This window comes from Pelobates fuscus, chromosome 4 (assembly GCF_036172605.1).
Source record: "Pelobates fuscus isolate aPelFus1 chromosome 4, aPelFus1.pri, whole genome shotgun sequence".
Taxonomy (NCBI): Eukaryota; Metazoa; Chordata; class Amphibia; order Anura; family Pelobatidae; genus Pelobates; species Pelobates fuscus.
The window spans coordinates 112,119,497-112,134,325 of NC_086320.1; positions in this window are offsets into that span (position 1 = coordinate 112,119,497).

Below are 14,829 nucleotides of genomic sequence, written 5' to 3' on the forward strand. Positions count from 1 at the left end.
TTGAACGACCCTAACTTAGCTACGATGATCTGTGCAGTGTATCTCTCAACATTGGAGAGGAGTTATCGGAAAGTTTTGTTCAGTAACTTGGCAACTAAATTTGCTTATAATGAATCTGTAATGGTCCCTGTCAATCACAGCTGCACGGCCTGGTTCAGTGTGACTTGATATATGTCTTAGAATGATCAATATCAATCCACTTTTGTCTTATCTAAAACAGGATATTCTAGGACAGGGTGTCAATATTAACTTGTAATGAAAAAAATGACATGTCTGTAACTAATAAAAATACTTTTAAAATGCTTATCAAGGAAATGTACATTTCACTTGTTGCTAGTTTTCACATACCCACTAAATTTTGTTATTTTTAACAAAATTATTGGCACTCATTTTATTAATCTTGCCAGGATTTGTGTTGCTACACCAGATTATTTTTTTCCTCCAATGCCTGTCCTAGGTTGATTTCTCCAACCCAGGCTTGTTTCTCTCTCTTTGCCACTCATATTATTCCCTTCTTCTACTAGCGTTAATCCACCCACAAACCATACTCATCCCATTCCCTCTTATTTCAATTTTACTTTACCTCTCGGAATTATCTGTCCCCCCTTCCTCTAGAACCTCCTCCACTCCCCGGAACTCAACTACTCCTTCCTCATAGAAAAGCCTGTGATCGGTCTGTTTCTCCAGCCCAGAGCACATAAGTGAGGGGAGGTAAGGCGAAGGAGGGAGTGGAGAGGGAGAGTTTAAAAAAATACATATATATATATATATATATATATATATATAATACAGAATACAGAATACAGCGCACTCGCTTATTAACTAAACAGTGATTTCAAATCTTAGCGATTGTAATAGTTTTATTTAAAAACACCTCACCTAGGCAAAAAATGATGGGGGTTTAGTTACATTATATGATCATACATTGCATAAGCCTGCCAACTACATCAAAGTATATGTATGTAGAGATTGAAGCTGTATTAGTCCAGAGATGCAGATGTTAAAAACAGATAAAATTCGTAGCTTGTAATACCTTTTTTTTAATTGGACTAACAGAATTTTGTAATGGCAAGCTTTCGGGAGAACCTCCCTTTCTCCTGTCAGAAATGCTTTAGACTTGAGAAAGGGAGGTTCTCCCAAAAGCTTGTCATATCATAATAAAAAAGGTATTACAGGGGGGCGGTACCTGCATGCAAACCTAACCAGACGCCATATTCCTGAGCTCCTCCAGATTTACACTTAATCCGCCTGATATTGGAAAAACTAACGCCAATCCAGCTTGATAACCCTCAGCACCAGAACCAGCAAGCAAGGCTGCGTCGGCTGATGTCTTTTTTCCAGCCCCAAAAGCAGCCTAAGTGGCGCCGCCTTTAAACAACGCGTTATGCGAATTAAGTAAAAGGGGAGCTGAATACCCACCGTCGGAAGGGAGAGACACCGGCTAAAAACCTGACCCATAGGCATGACCCGACATGCAAAATTTAAGTGTCCCATGAGAGATTGAAGTTGCCTAAGCTGAACCTTTCGATCTCAATTGCCAAAAAGGAGATAAACATGCTAGGGCCTTCCGTTTTATCCTCCGCAATGGGAACACCTAAATCAAACATAACCTCCCGAAAGTGACCTAACAAGGAGATGCAGGCCGGTAAATCCGCTGGACTGACGAACAATAAATCGTCCAGGTAGTGCATGAGTGAAAGACTACCAGACACGCGAGACACAACCCATTTGAGAAAGGAACTTAACAACTAAAAAAAATAACAGAAAATAGAACAGCCAATGGGAAGACACATGTCAAAAAAGAAGTCACCTTCTTCCGCCCTACATGTCGGTTATACAAGTAGGTTCCATACAAACACACAAATGTATAGACAGCTAATATTGGTGACAGGATGGTTTTTCTACCATATCGTACAATATGAATACGTTAGACCCATGTGTGACCTAGCCACTTAAACAAAACTGTGTGCAGTAATTTTCTATGCTCTGTACTTCGTAAAACGTGTATATTGCCATCCGTGCTATTGCTGTTGGGGCATTGCAAGAAAGTCTGTTAAGTCTTAGCACCACAATGTTCTATGGTTTTTCAATGTTATATGGTCTTTCTTTTTAACTCGGCCGCACTACAGTATGCTTTGGTGGGACCGAATCACACATGGCACACCTATCCTCTCAGCCCGAGAGCAGTATACAGCTCATATTCCCACTGCACCTGCATTACCCGCAACCACATAGCAACTTACACTTGCTACACATGGAGATAAGGTCACTATGATACCACCGCCTCCCCCCCCCCTCCACCACCCGGGTTACAGGGTATCTCAATCTACTTAGCATGTCATAAGCTACAAGTTCTCCCTTCACTTATGTTTATTGCATATTTTTACCAATTTTACTGCTCGCATCGGGCACATAGAACGTTATGTTCTCCACAACAAACAGCATACACTTGTGGCAAGATGAGCATCCATATTATTATTATTAAGCCACCTTGTCATCTACTACATGACCTTTTCTTAAATATCATGATATACATACCTTCACTACTTGTATGTCTTCTGGATAAACGTTAACTAAATACAAAAATGTGCAGTATATGCAAGTTGTCAAACGGTGGGTAGGAAAAGGGACCAGCCACACGACCTAAGCTAACTTCTTTTTTCAACTTATCCACTAAGATAGCTTCCTTTCCCTCAACCGACGATAAATTCGGAGCAAACGCTGTTTTTGAACACTCTTGAAATGGAATAATAAAACCCTCCGTGAAACCTTCCCAAATAATTTCTGCCTCCCGACGTTTAGGATACCGTCTGAGCCACGGATGGAGCCTTTCTGCCTTCACCGGGTCCTCATTCCTAGGAACGTCAACCTTGGACGCCGATCTAGGCAAAGGTTTTCCCCACTTAAAACAGCGCACTGCCGGGTGGCTCCTCCACAATTGGAGCATTCATGTTTGAACCGGAAGCTACTGTACCATCTGCAATGGCTCTCGTCGAAGAGCCAGCAAATGCCTTTTTTGTTTTTCCGCCGACCCTCCGACAGGAGCTCCGGTGGGTGATGGAAATGTCGATGGGCATAAAAGCGTCATCAATAAAAGCCACAAATTGCTGTCCTGCACACTGAAATCTGGATGAGAATGAACAGCCATTTTCTGTCTAAATTGTTGGTCATATTTGAACCAACATTGACCCCCATAAACTTTGTAAGCCCCCTATATTAAGTCCAGGTATGCAAACAAGTGTGTGTGTGCTACTGTGTGTGTGTCTGTTACTGAGTGTATTAGTTGTGTGTTTGTGTGTGTCTGTTATTGAGTGTGTGTCTGCTAGTGTGTCAGTGAGTGTGTTAGTTTTTGTGTGTTACTGTGTGTGTTGTGTGTTAGTTTGTGTGTGTCTCCTAGTTAGGGTCAGTGTGTGTCAGTGTGTGTTACTGAGCATGTTAGTTTGAGTGTGTATGTATGTCTGTCACTGAGTGTGTCTCTGTCAGTAAATGTGTATGTCTGTTAGCTAGTGTGTATGCGTCTGTTCGTGAGAGTGTGTGTGGTTAAAACCCCTTCAGCACTTTCCTTTCTCCAGCGCCGGGCTCCCTTGGCGCTGGGGATCTCTCTGCCCTGATCCACCTCTCAGCTCCGAATGAGCATGCGCGGCAAGAGCCGCGCGCGCATTTAAACAGCCCATAGGAAAGCATTACTCAATGCTTTCCTGTAGCCATCCAGCGTCTTCTCACTGTGATTTTCACAGTGATAATTGCGGAAGTGCCTCTAGCGGCTGTCAGTGAGACAGCTACTAGAGGCTGGATTAACCCTCAGTGAAACATTTCCTATGGGCTGTTTTTCATCTGCAGGGTTAAAACTAGAGGGACCTGGCACCCAGACCAATTCATTGAGCTGAAGTGATCTGAGTGCCTATAGTGGTCCTTTAAGTGTATGTATCTGCATGCAGTGGTGTACATACCGCGGTCACAGGGGTCGTAGCCCTGCGACCTCTGCGACCAGGTGCCCGCCACCACGTGTTGCGGCCCCAGCCCGTGCACAGTAAGCGCGTGCACAGTGCACTGTGTGTGCCTGCCAGTGAGTGAGCTTGTGTGTGCGTGTCTGTGTGTGTGTTAGTCTGCTAGTGAGTGAACTTGTATGTGCCTGGTGAGGGAGCTTGTGTGTGTGTGTGTCTGCTAATGAGTGAGCTTGTGTGTGTGCCCGCTAGTGAATGAGCTTGTGTGTGCATGCCTGCTAGTGAGTGAGCTTGTTTGTGTGTGTGCCTTCTATTGAGTGAGCTTGTGTGTGCCTGCTAGTCAGTGAGCTTGTGTGTGTCTGCTACTCAGTGAGCTTGTGTGCATGTGTGTGTGTGTTAGTCTGCTAGTGAGTGAGCTTGTGTGTGAGTGTGCCTGCTAGTGAATGAGCTTGAGTCTGTGTGCCTGCTAGTGAGTGAGTTTGTGTGTGCGTGCCTGCTAGTGAGCTTGTGTGTGCCTGCTAATTAGTGAGCTTGTGTGTGTGCCTGCTAGTGAGTGAGCTTACCCCTACCCACCTTACAACACCACAAACAGACCCCCTGCCCACCTCACAGCCCCTTACCCGCTCACAGTCCCACTACCCACCTTACAGACCCCCTACCCACCATACAGACCCCTACCCACTTACAGACTCCTCTACCCACCTCAAAGTCCACCTACCCACTCACGGTCTCCCAACTCACCGTACAACCCCCCTGCCGACTTCATTGCAGGGTTAAGGGCACAGGGGCACTGCTCCCATACCACCTCAATGATATGAAGTGGTCTGGTTGCCTATAATGTCCTTCTAACTCCTATTTAACAGCTGGATTTCCTGAAATAATAGTTACTGTGCCTATTTAATTATAATTTAAATATTCAAAGTTTTTGTTTGAATAGAAGGAGTGAGATGCATTATGGGGCTTTTAGAGCATGCTGTGTGCTACTTAAAATAATTTATAATTAGTTTTTATTTAGTTTTATGATCAGTTTAATGTACCATAATTCTGAAAGCATACATTCTTTGCAAAACACCTGCATTTGTGTGTACTAATATATTGTAATACTAATTGCAGTCTTAGTATAGAGCTTGGTTATGATCGCACAAATAATAGTTAAACATTGTTAAAATGTGGACGATTTTTGTAATCCGTAGTGAATTTTTTAATTATTGTCCATAGTGAAATCATGGCTTATTTGTAGACTTTTTGCTATTTGGCTACTGTGGCCTCACATTTGAAATTGACTTTAATTCTTGAAAATTCAGACCAACAAGGTTTTTTTTTGTGCAATGTATTGCTAGTTGCCTGGAAATGCATGTGTTAATATCCCACAAGTAATAAAAAACAAAACAAAAATGTATTTAATTCACTGTGCCGGATTTAAAGACAGTTTGAAGCCTAACTTGCATTCAACCTTAGAACCCACCATGCTTCCAGCATAGCATGACAAAGCTAGCATTGTGTGGGATATGTTGTGGGTCTTTCATTACATTACAGTCAGAGATACCCATATAGTTCCTCGTTTAACCCCTTAAGGACACAACTTCTGTAATAAAACAACGCAAAAAGAAGCCATTTAAAACATGGATTATTTGTAAAGTGTTTCTAATCCTTTGTCTCCCTCTAGTGAAGCTCTGTTTAATTGATTCCAACTACTGAGTTACAAAATAGGGAAGGTTTGTCAGATATTGCTCACTGGTGGATGGGTCTGCTATAGATCCTCCAAGTATAAGAAATTAACAGATGAATTCTCTTTGTTCAGTTATTTAAACTGAAAATTTCACCAGTCATTTTCGTAAGTAGTTACGTATATATGTGTGGAAAAACTAGCAATGTAGGAAACAAAATATAGAGCAGCACAGACAATGCTGGGAATGACAAGCTATAAATATTATTGGAAGTATATTAAAGAATCGTATAGGTTATCTAATGTGTATGAATAAGATAAAGGACACGGATCAAAATAAAATATGGTATTTGCAAAGTGCTGCAATAAAACGTCAGGGGAGGGCTCACTATGTCCGTCAGTGCTCCTTCCTGGTTTGGCCTCAGTCAGATGCAGTGCCCCAGGGCACATTGCATTATATCCATAATACCCTCTGCATCACCCCGGGCACTGTGTGCTGGGACAGTATTGATGAGAGCTTTGTGTACATTCCAGGGAAGGGCTTTCATGCAATCCTCCCAATTCCAGACATAACTAATGCTGGGTGGTTTCCACAAAAATAAGACAGGTTCTTATATAAATTTTTCCCTGAACATAGATTAGCGAACTAGCAACTAGTGCTTATTTTCCAAGGACGGCCTTTATTACGAGCATCCCCCGAAAATACGCTATGGTTTATTTTCAGGGAAAACAATAGTTATGGTCCTGGCAACAAGGTCTCTATGAGTGGCTGGTCCTATACTGTAATACAGGCTTTACTGCCTTGAAAAGAAAAAAAAAAGAAGGCATTGAGAAGCAATACATGTTACTACAAAAAAAATAAAAAAATTCAAATTTGTTTGTTTTCTCTAAATAAATAATTATAGGTTGCATATGGACTTTTGAAGTCTATAACAAGGGTCGTACTGTAGTAACAAGGGTTATTGCAGTAGTGTCTTTTATATCCCTGATCCCCAGGGCTGGATTCCCCACCAGTTTTTGTTGCAAAAAAAGGTGGGGAATCCAGCCCCCCAAAAAATTCAAATCTAATAGCATTGCAAGGGCAACTGAGAAGTGTGTTTTTTGCACTTGCCCCTTCTTTGGTTTTTAGCGCATCTTGGAGATGCCTGCTCTCTTATATTCTGGGGTTCCCCAATGAAGTTGTTGGTAAGGCAGAACCATTTCTATAGCCTGGTTTTACCAAAATCTATAAATAGTTTCTGGCATGGAATGGAACATTTCTTCTGGTTTTTGTTGAGCCAATGCATTTTACAGAGACAGTATAGTGTTAGAAACACACACATGTACAATTTGTGCTTTTTAAAATTTCACTTTAATTTACTGACAAATCACACTTAAAGGAATACTGTATACATATAAAGTATTTTAGCTTGCTGAATTGATATATGTGTAAAGAGTGTTTTTTTTTCTCATTGTACAAAAATAAATAAATGCAGGTTTCAAAAGAAATTAGCACTTTTATTAATTAACCTTGTTACACCCCCCTGGATGTCAGACAACCGGTCCTGTTACTACCTGGTAGAGGAGCTAAAATCGAGGCAGACAGTTACCCCGAACAACTGCCTTGAAAAGACTTCTGACTAGGGAAGTATGTGATTGGCCAGCTATTATAGAAAGTCTGGGCAGGGTTAGAAGGGAACGCTGCAGATAATAAATCTGCAACGTTTGCAAGCTGTTTTTACTAAAAAAAAAATGCATACAATTACTGATATAGTGCCAACATATACCTAACAATAGGTAAACAAGACATTGGGGATATAGCTAGTAAACAGTGTTTTTTTTTGTGTTTGGGCATTGGAGTGTCACTTTAAGTGAGTATCATGTTGAAATGTTAACTTGAACAGTCTTTTTAAAGTAGCCTAGGAAAACATGTAAATAGTAGCTGTACCTGTACCATACCTTAAAGGGACACTATAGTCACCTTAACAACTACAGCTTATTGAATTTGTTCTGGTGAGTAGAATCATTACCTTCAGGTTTTTTGTTGTAAAACACTGTCTTTTCAGAGAAAATGCATTGTTTACATTATAGCCTAGTGATAACTTCACTGGCCACTCCTTAGATGGCTGTTAGAGATCCTTCCTGGGTCATGGCTGCCTAAAATCCATCCAAACATTCAGTGTCTCTTCCCTCTGCATGCAGACACTGAACTTTCCTCATAGAGATACATTGATTCAATTAATCTCTATGACGAGATGCTGATTGGCCAGGGCTGTGTTTGAATCATGCTGGCTCTGCCCCTGATCTGCCTCTTTGTCAGTCTCAGCAAATCCTATGGGGATGCATTGTGATTGGATCAGGCCACCACTTCTGATTATGTCAGCAGACAGGTTTTGACTATTGACTATTCTGAGTCAAACAGCATGCAGAGCTACAGCTTCAGGCTTGAACACAGTAAGATTTTGTTATTTTAGGGAGGCATGAGGGGCCCAGGGGAGCTAGTTGTTGGTTTTAACACTATAGGGTCAGGAATATATGTTTGTGTTCCTGACCCTATAGTGATCCATTAAACCTCCTTGTCCCCTTCCCTGTACCTCTGGCGACTGTCAGATCTCCGACTCTACAGGAGTGGTAGGACCCAACATATTTTGAACAAGGTACCTTATACTTGGTGTGGTTTTCAGAAAAACCTTGATTTTATTACAGATGTTTATGGATCAAGAATATGTGTAACAGTTAAAATGTTCATGCACTGCTGGGAGATGTGTTTTTTTTTTTTTTTTTTAATTAAACTGTTCAGAACACAGTGAGGTCACTAAAATATTATGATGCCATAGAATGTGGCTGCATGAAAATTCTGTAGCTCATGATGGATACACAAAGGATAACAGTCGTTCTTAGACAATATTTAAGAGTAGAAGTGCCGAGTGAAGAGATGAGTCCCGAATAACCTAAAAACATCAAGACAAGTAATAAATGGCAGGCAATGTACGTTTTTTTTCTGTATTTCCTGGGTTTTACAATGGTGATCTAAAAATAAATCTATAACAAACAAGTTAAGGTAAGATTTGAAATCATGTAGTTGCTATGAATAAATGTAACATCTTAGAAAGTGGTGGAGTGGAATTGTGGGGTAGTAAGTAATGAAGAGTTGCCCATGTTTCCCACATTATCCCTTTAGGAAACTACAGCAGTTCTGGACACAGTCTATGTATATTTTGCATAGGCCCTTTCCAACATTGTATAGACTAGATTTGGGCATTCTTTTTAGAAATAATTGCTATTTGGAACAAAATTGGTTAATTAATTTACCGTAAATAACTTTTTTCCAAATGACGCAATGGAAGTAGTCACTAATGGTGTGATGAACTAAATTTTTCCATGGGTGATTTATTCATTAGTTAATTCTATTAAATCGGTACCCATGCGTGGGATTACCCTATTTAAGAGTACCACTACTAAATTAAGGTGCTGTATTTAGTAGATAGCTCCCTAACTTTGTACCCTTAAATATGTTAATCCTACATAATGGTAGTAAATTAGGGAGCCATCTACTAAACACATCCCTGATTTTGTATCTTTCCATATGCAGGATTGCCATATTTAGTCAAATATTGGCTAAAGAGGTCAGCTGACCTTCAAAGTCAATCAGTAGCTGATTGGCTTATAGCATCAGCTGACTGCTCTAGCCATTCTGCGGCGCCCCTACTCAGCCATGGGAAGCTTAGAAAGCGGCAAACTCTGATGCTAGACAGAATGGAAACACAAATATTGTCACTTTACTAAATAGCATCTCTGGGAAGTAAGCAATGAGGAGTGTCAAGTCCCTCAAACACCTGGCAACCAAGGTGAGATATTGCTGTACTCAAGACATAAACGCAGAATACCAACATGGGATCTTATAACTAGAACGAACGAACAAACGAACAAGGGCCTTAATTTAATAAGCTTGCCAAGTGATTCAATACCATTAGAAAAACTTTTCAAATGATTAATCTATAATAAACACAAAAAATGGGTAAGTGGCACTAAACAGTATACAAATAAATATAAAAGTATATCCCAGTGCGTCTAAAACCAAACCAGGGTTTTAATCACCCAAAAACACTTACATATATACAGTTGGATAAAAGAGGAGGTTTTGCGCACAAAGTGGATAAATAGTAGTAAAATCTGAAATATATAAAAAACTATCATAGGGCAATATGCATATAACCAATATATAATATAGAGGCAACTTGGAGCACTCACAATCTAGAGAGCCATATAAGTCGGCTCTCTACTGTAATTGCGTGTAGAATACTCAAAATTGATGCTGTAGTTATGATGGTCCCCCAGGAGCAGAAGTCACATTCCGTCTGGATAAAATCAGGAACCAAAATAAAAGTACAAATAAAATCTTTATTTTAATAAAAGAAATTCTGGAGTATTCAACATGCCATTACAGTAGAGAGACAACTTATATGGCTCTCTAGATTGTGAGTGCTCCAAGTTACCTCTATATTATATACTGGTTATATGCATATTGCCCTATGATAGTTTTTTTTTATATATTTCAAATTTTACTACTATTTATCCACTGTGTGCGCAAAACCTCCTCTTCTATTAGTCTATAATAGTTACCATTAAAGTGTATGGTAATTTTGTAGATAAATAATTAGGACAGTATATTTAACAGTATTGAGTGATTTGTAAATTTTATTAAATGGATATGCACAATTCAAATTTAATAGGTCAGTGGAAAAAAACTAAAACTTAAAACACAAAATTTGTCAGAAATTGGCCAATAAATGACCTGGTGAAAAGACTTAAAAAAATATTGAATAGCCCAAGTCATCTTCTTTTGGAAATGGTATGTAAAGATGGACGTAAAGTACATTTGAGGGATCCTTTTTTGTTCCATTTGTTTGTGACATAAACCCTTGTTTATCTACGTGGGGTTATAGCTGTACCAGATAATAGTAGACAGAAAGAAATTAGATTTAGTCTAAGGCAAAGGAAAGGTGTTTTTTGTTTCTTTATTTTTACATTAAGAACAATAAACATGTGGAATTCCCTGCCGGAAGAAGTGATTTTATCAGAGTCTATACAGATCTTTTTTTTTTTTTTAATCATTCTTTATCGGATTTTTGTGTATGTAAATAAACATAATATTCGGGAGAGGGGGTACAGAAAAGAAAAGAGGGGAAGGTTTGGGGTGGGGGTATAACATTTGCATCTGTTCAGATTTGTACCATCGCAGGGTACGCATAAGAGTATTGTAAAGCAATGGTATACAGTGGTGTATCGGCATTGATTGGCAGTCAGAAATCCATGCGTTCTTTCTTGCTCGGTTGTGAGCCAGTAATTGTGTATACCAGTATCGTCGTGTGGTAGGTTACCTTTAGGTTAGGGGGGGTGGGGGTCTGGTCGGGTCGTGAGTCCAGCCGGGGTTAGAGTGCCTAGTCCCGTCGGGGACGCTGTTTGGTTCCTATCTGTCGTATCCGTCGGGGATGGTTCGTTTAAGGTTGCGTCCTTGGGCTTGCATGGTTGATCGCCCAGTTGGCGGTGAGTGGTGAGGGCGTTGGGGACTCGTACTGAGGGCAGTCCTGCAGTAGATCCTAATGTCGGGTCTGTCTACCTCCTGTCGTTTGTGAAGGGTTGTGCGTGGTCTCTGTCGTGCCCCATCTGTAGGGTCTCAGTAATGGTCCGCTCCTGTCGGGTTCGGTAATGTGTGTGTTGGTGGGGTGGTCATCCGTGCGTCTCTCTGATTCGTGGGTGTGCTTTGCATCTGTTTGTGTTGTGTTAGGGGTCGTTAGGATGGTGGGGTTAGGTAGGTGGGTTGATATCCCTGCAGGTGGTCATATATGGGTGAGTTGGGGTATAGGAAGGGGTTACAGCCTGTGGACCGCCCGGGGCGCCGTGCTCCCCCGCCCGAGCCCTGGGAGGGCCAAGAGTGTGTAATGTGGAGTATGAGTTTTGTGGTGAGCCAGTGTTGTGATGAAGTGTTGGCGGTTCAGTCTTCAATTATGATGTTGATCGTGTCCCTGTCTGTGTGTGCGAGTCACCAGGGGATGGTCGTGTCCCCCTCTAGCCATGGGTCCCATATTTTGTGGAACTGTTTAGGGGTGTCTCGGATTTGTGCCGTCAATTTGTCCATTTGCGAGCACTCTACTATTTTTCGGGTGATCATGTCTTGTGGTGGGATACGGGGTGTGGACCAGAGTTCCGCGATGGCTCTGCGGATGGTCAGTGCGATTCGGGCTATTAGTTTGTTTTCTGATCTTGTGAATGGTCCTATGGGTTTGGATAGCAACAGGGCCCAAGGGTCCGCCGGGCACGGTTTGTGTAACAGTTTGGTGATTAATTGGGTGGCGCTTTGCCACAGCGGGCGGAGTTTCGGGCACGTCCACCACCAGTGTAGGAATGTCCCCGTCTCCCCGCATTGTTTCCAGCATGTGTTAGATGGTGTCTGGTGCATGGAGGCTAGGCGTTGTGGTGTGAGGTACCACCGGAACAGCATTTTATATGTTTGCTCTGAGTGGGTTACGCATATGGACACTGAGGCTATTGCCTCCCAGATGTCGGACCAGTCCGTCGATTCAGTTGGTGGGCCTAGGTCTCTCTCCCACGCTGAAATGTATGGGAGGGAGCGTTGTGTGGGGTGGTTGGCGATGGTCATGTATAGGTCTGATATTTGGCCTTTTCTGTTTGGGCGGGTCGAGCATTCGCGTTCGAATTTGGTGGGCGGGGCCGTCCCCGCTTGCTTGATACACGGTGTAGCCGCGAAGCTTCGCAGTTGGATGTACCTGAAATGGTCGAATGTTGTTAGGGAAGAGGATTCTGGAATGTCCGTGAATTGGATGGTTTCGGTGCCCTGATAGAGGTGTCCTATTCTGGATATATCTCTTTGTTCAAAGTTGGCAAAGTGTTTGGGTGTGAGACCTGGGGGAAACAGTTTGTTCCTCCAGATGGGGGTCATCGGGGATAGGAAAGAGGAGAGGTCATATTTGTCCCTCGTCTTGTCCCACAGGTCCAGTGCATGGTTAATCGCGGGAGCCGTCGGCGGTGGTAGGGGTCTATGAGGTCTGGGTGTCCACATGTACAGGGATGGGTGGTCACTTCCAAAGATCAGGTGTTCTAGGTCCACCCATCTTTTCTTACCAGGCGGGATATGCCATTGCTGGATCTGGGCTAGGTGTGCTGCCGTATGGTAGTGTAAGAAGTTCGGTAGGCCCAGACCTCCTGTTTTCTTTGGCACGTATAGTGTGCTCCTTCGCACCCTTGGTCTACATCCGTTCCATATGAACGTGTCGATAGCTGATTGGAGGGCTTTGAAGTCCGGTTTATGTAGCGGGATGGGGAGGGTTTGGAAGAGGTAGAGGAACCTAGGGAGGAGATTCATTTTAATGGAGGTCACGCGCCCTAACCACGATATCCCCAGGGGCTTCCATTTGATGAGGTCCTCATGTGCTTTAAGGAGTATGGGGGTGTAGTTCTTGGCATATAGGGAGGAGACGTCAGCCGGCAATTGGATTCCGAGGTAGGAAATAGCCAGGTGGCAGATCCTAAGTGGGAATGTTTGGCGTATCCTTTCTAGGCTTTCTTTCTAGGAGTCTAACTGCACGGGAAGGAGTTCAGATTTGTCTAAATTGAGCTTGTAGCCCGAGATGTCGGAGTATTCCTGTACAATGCTTAGAAAGGGCCCTATAGGGAGTGTTCCGGGTTGGTTAGAGTCAGGAGGATATCGTCGGCGTACGCCGAGATCTTGAATGTCTCCCCCCTTACTGTGATCCCCTCCACCTCCCCGCTGGCTCGCACCGCCTGGAGTAAGGGTTCCAGGGAGAGGGCAAACAGCAGGGGAGACAAAGGGCATCCCTGACGCGTGCCGTTGGTGATGGGAAAGCGCGGGGGCGGTATGTGGGGTAGTAGGAGTGCCCCTTGAGGGTCGTGGTATACCGCCTGCAAGAATAAGGTGAATTCCGGCGGTAGTCCTATGTGCGTTAGGGTACCGTGTAAAAAAGGCCATGTTAGGCGGTTAAAGGCCTTTTCGGCGTCGAGCGATATTACTGCAGTTGGGATTTGTCTATGGTTAGCGAGCCATATAAGGTCCACTGCTCGTCGGGTGTTGTCCGCGGCCTGTCTATGGGGGATAAATCCCACCTGATCTTGGTGGACGAGGGATCCTAGGTACGGGTTCAGTCTATTTGCCATGACCTTAGTCATGAGTTTAAGGTCTACGTTAAGTAGAGATATCGGCCTGTAGTGAGAGGGCTCTAGGTGGTCCTTTCCGGGTTTGGGCAGGAGGCAGATGTTCGCGCTAGTCATGTCCGGTGGGAGGGTTTCTCCCCGTAGTGTAGCGTTAAATACCCTGCACAGGTGGGGGAGCAGTAGTGGGCTAAATTCCTTATAATATAAGGGAATCTATTTGACTTATTTTTCAAACATGTTTAAATTGTTAATGTTGTGCCAAGTATACATATGGGGTATTACTGTTATTCAGAGGGATTTGGACGATAGGTGAGATTCAATGTAGATAAATGCAAATTAAAGCATTTTGTGATTAAGATTGTACAATGCTTTCCTATGGGGATCCAGGTGACGCTGGAAGTACTCATGCATAGCATGAGGACATCCAGCATCAATAATGCAACCAAAAGACAGCCCGAATGTCCATCTAGTGGCTTTCTGGTAGACAGCCAATAGAGGTGGTGTTAACAGTGAAAGGTAACTATTGCAGTATCTTAACACTGCAATAATATACCTTTGCAGGGTTAAGGGACCTGGGACACTGCAATGAGTGGAAGTGGTCTGGGTTTGTACAGTGTCAATTTAACGTGGCTGAATTTCGGATAACTGTAAAGTAGGACTTGGGAATAACTATAGACAACAGACTAGACAGCAATATGATATACGAGTCCGCAGTTGCAAAGGTCAATAATGTATTGATTAAAGTATAATTTAAAAAAAATAATCAAAAAAAAATTGTGAGAGGACGAATGGACATTTTCAACCCTGGCATAGGATATCCTATTTTGGCTCAGATGTGTGAAATAGTAAAAATGGTGGACAGATTTTTTTTTTTTTTTTTTAACCTACATTACCATGGTGGACTTTTAGGATAGCCACATTTTACAAAGAATAGAGCATTTTAACCAAGGAGTATCGGTCAGTTTTTCCTTGTGTCAATGTTAAATTAAAAATAAAATAACACCTTTGAATTCTCCATTTTTATTATAACAATTCTAGGTATTACAACTA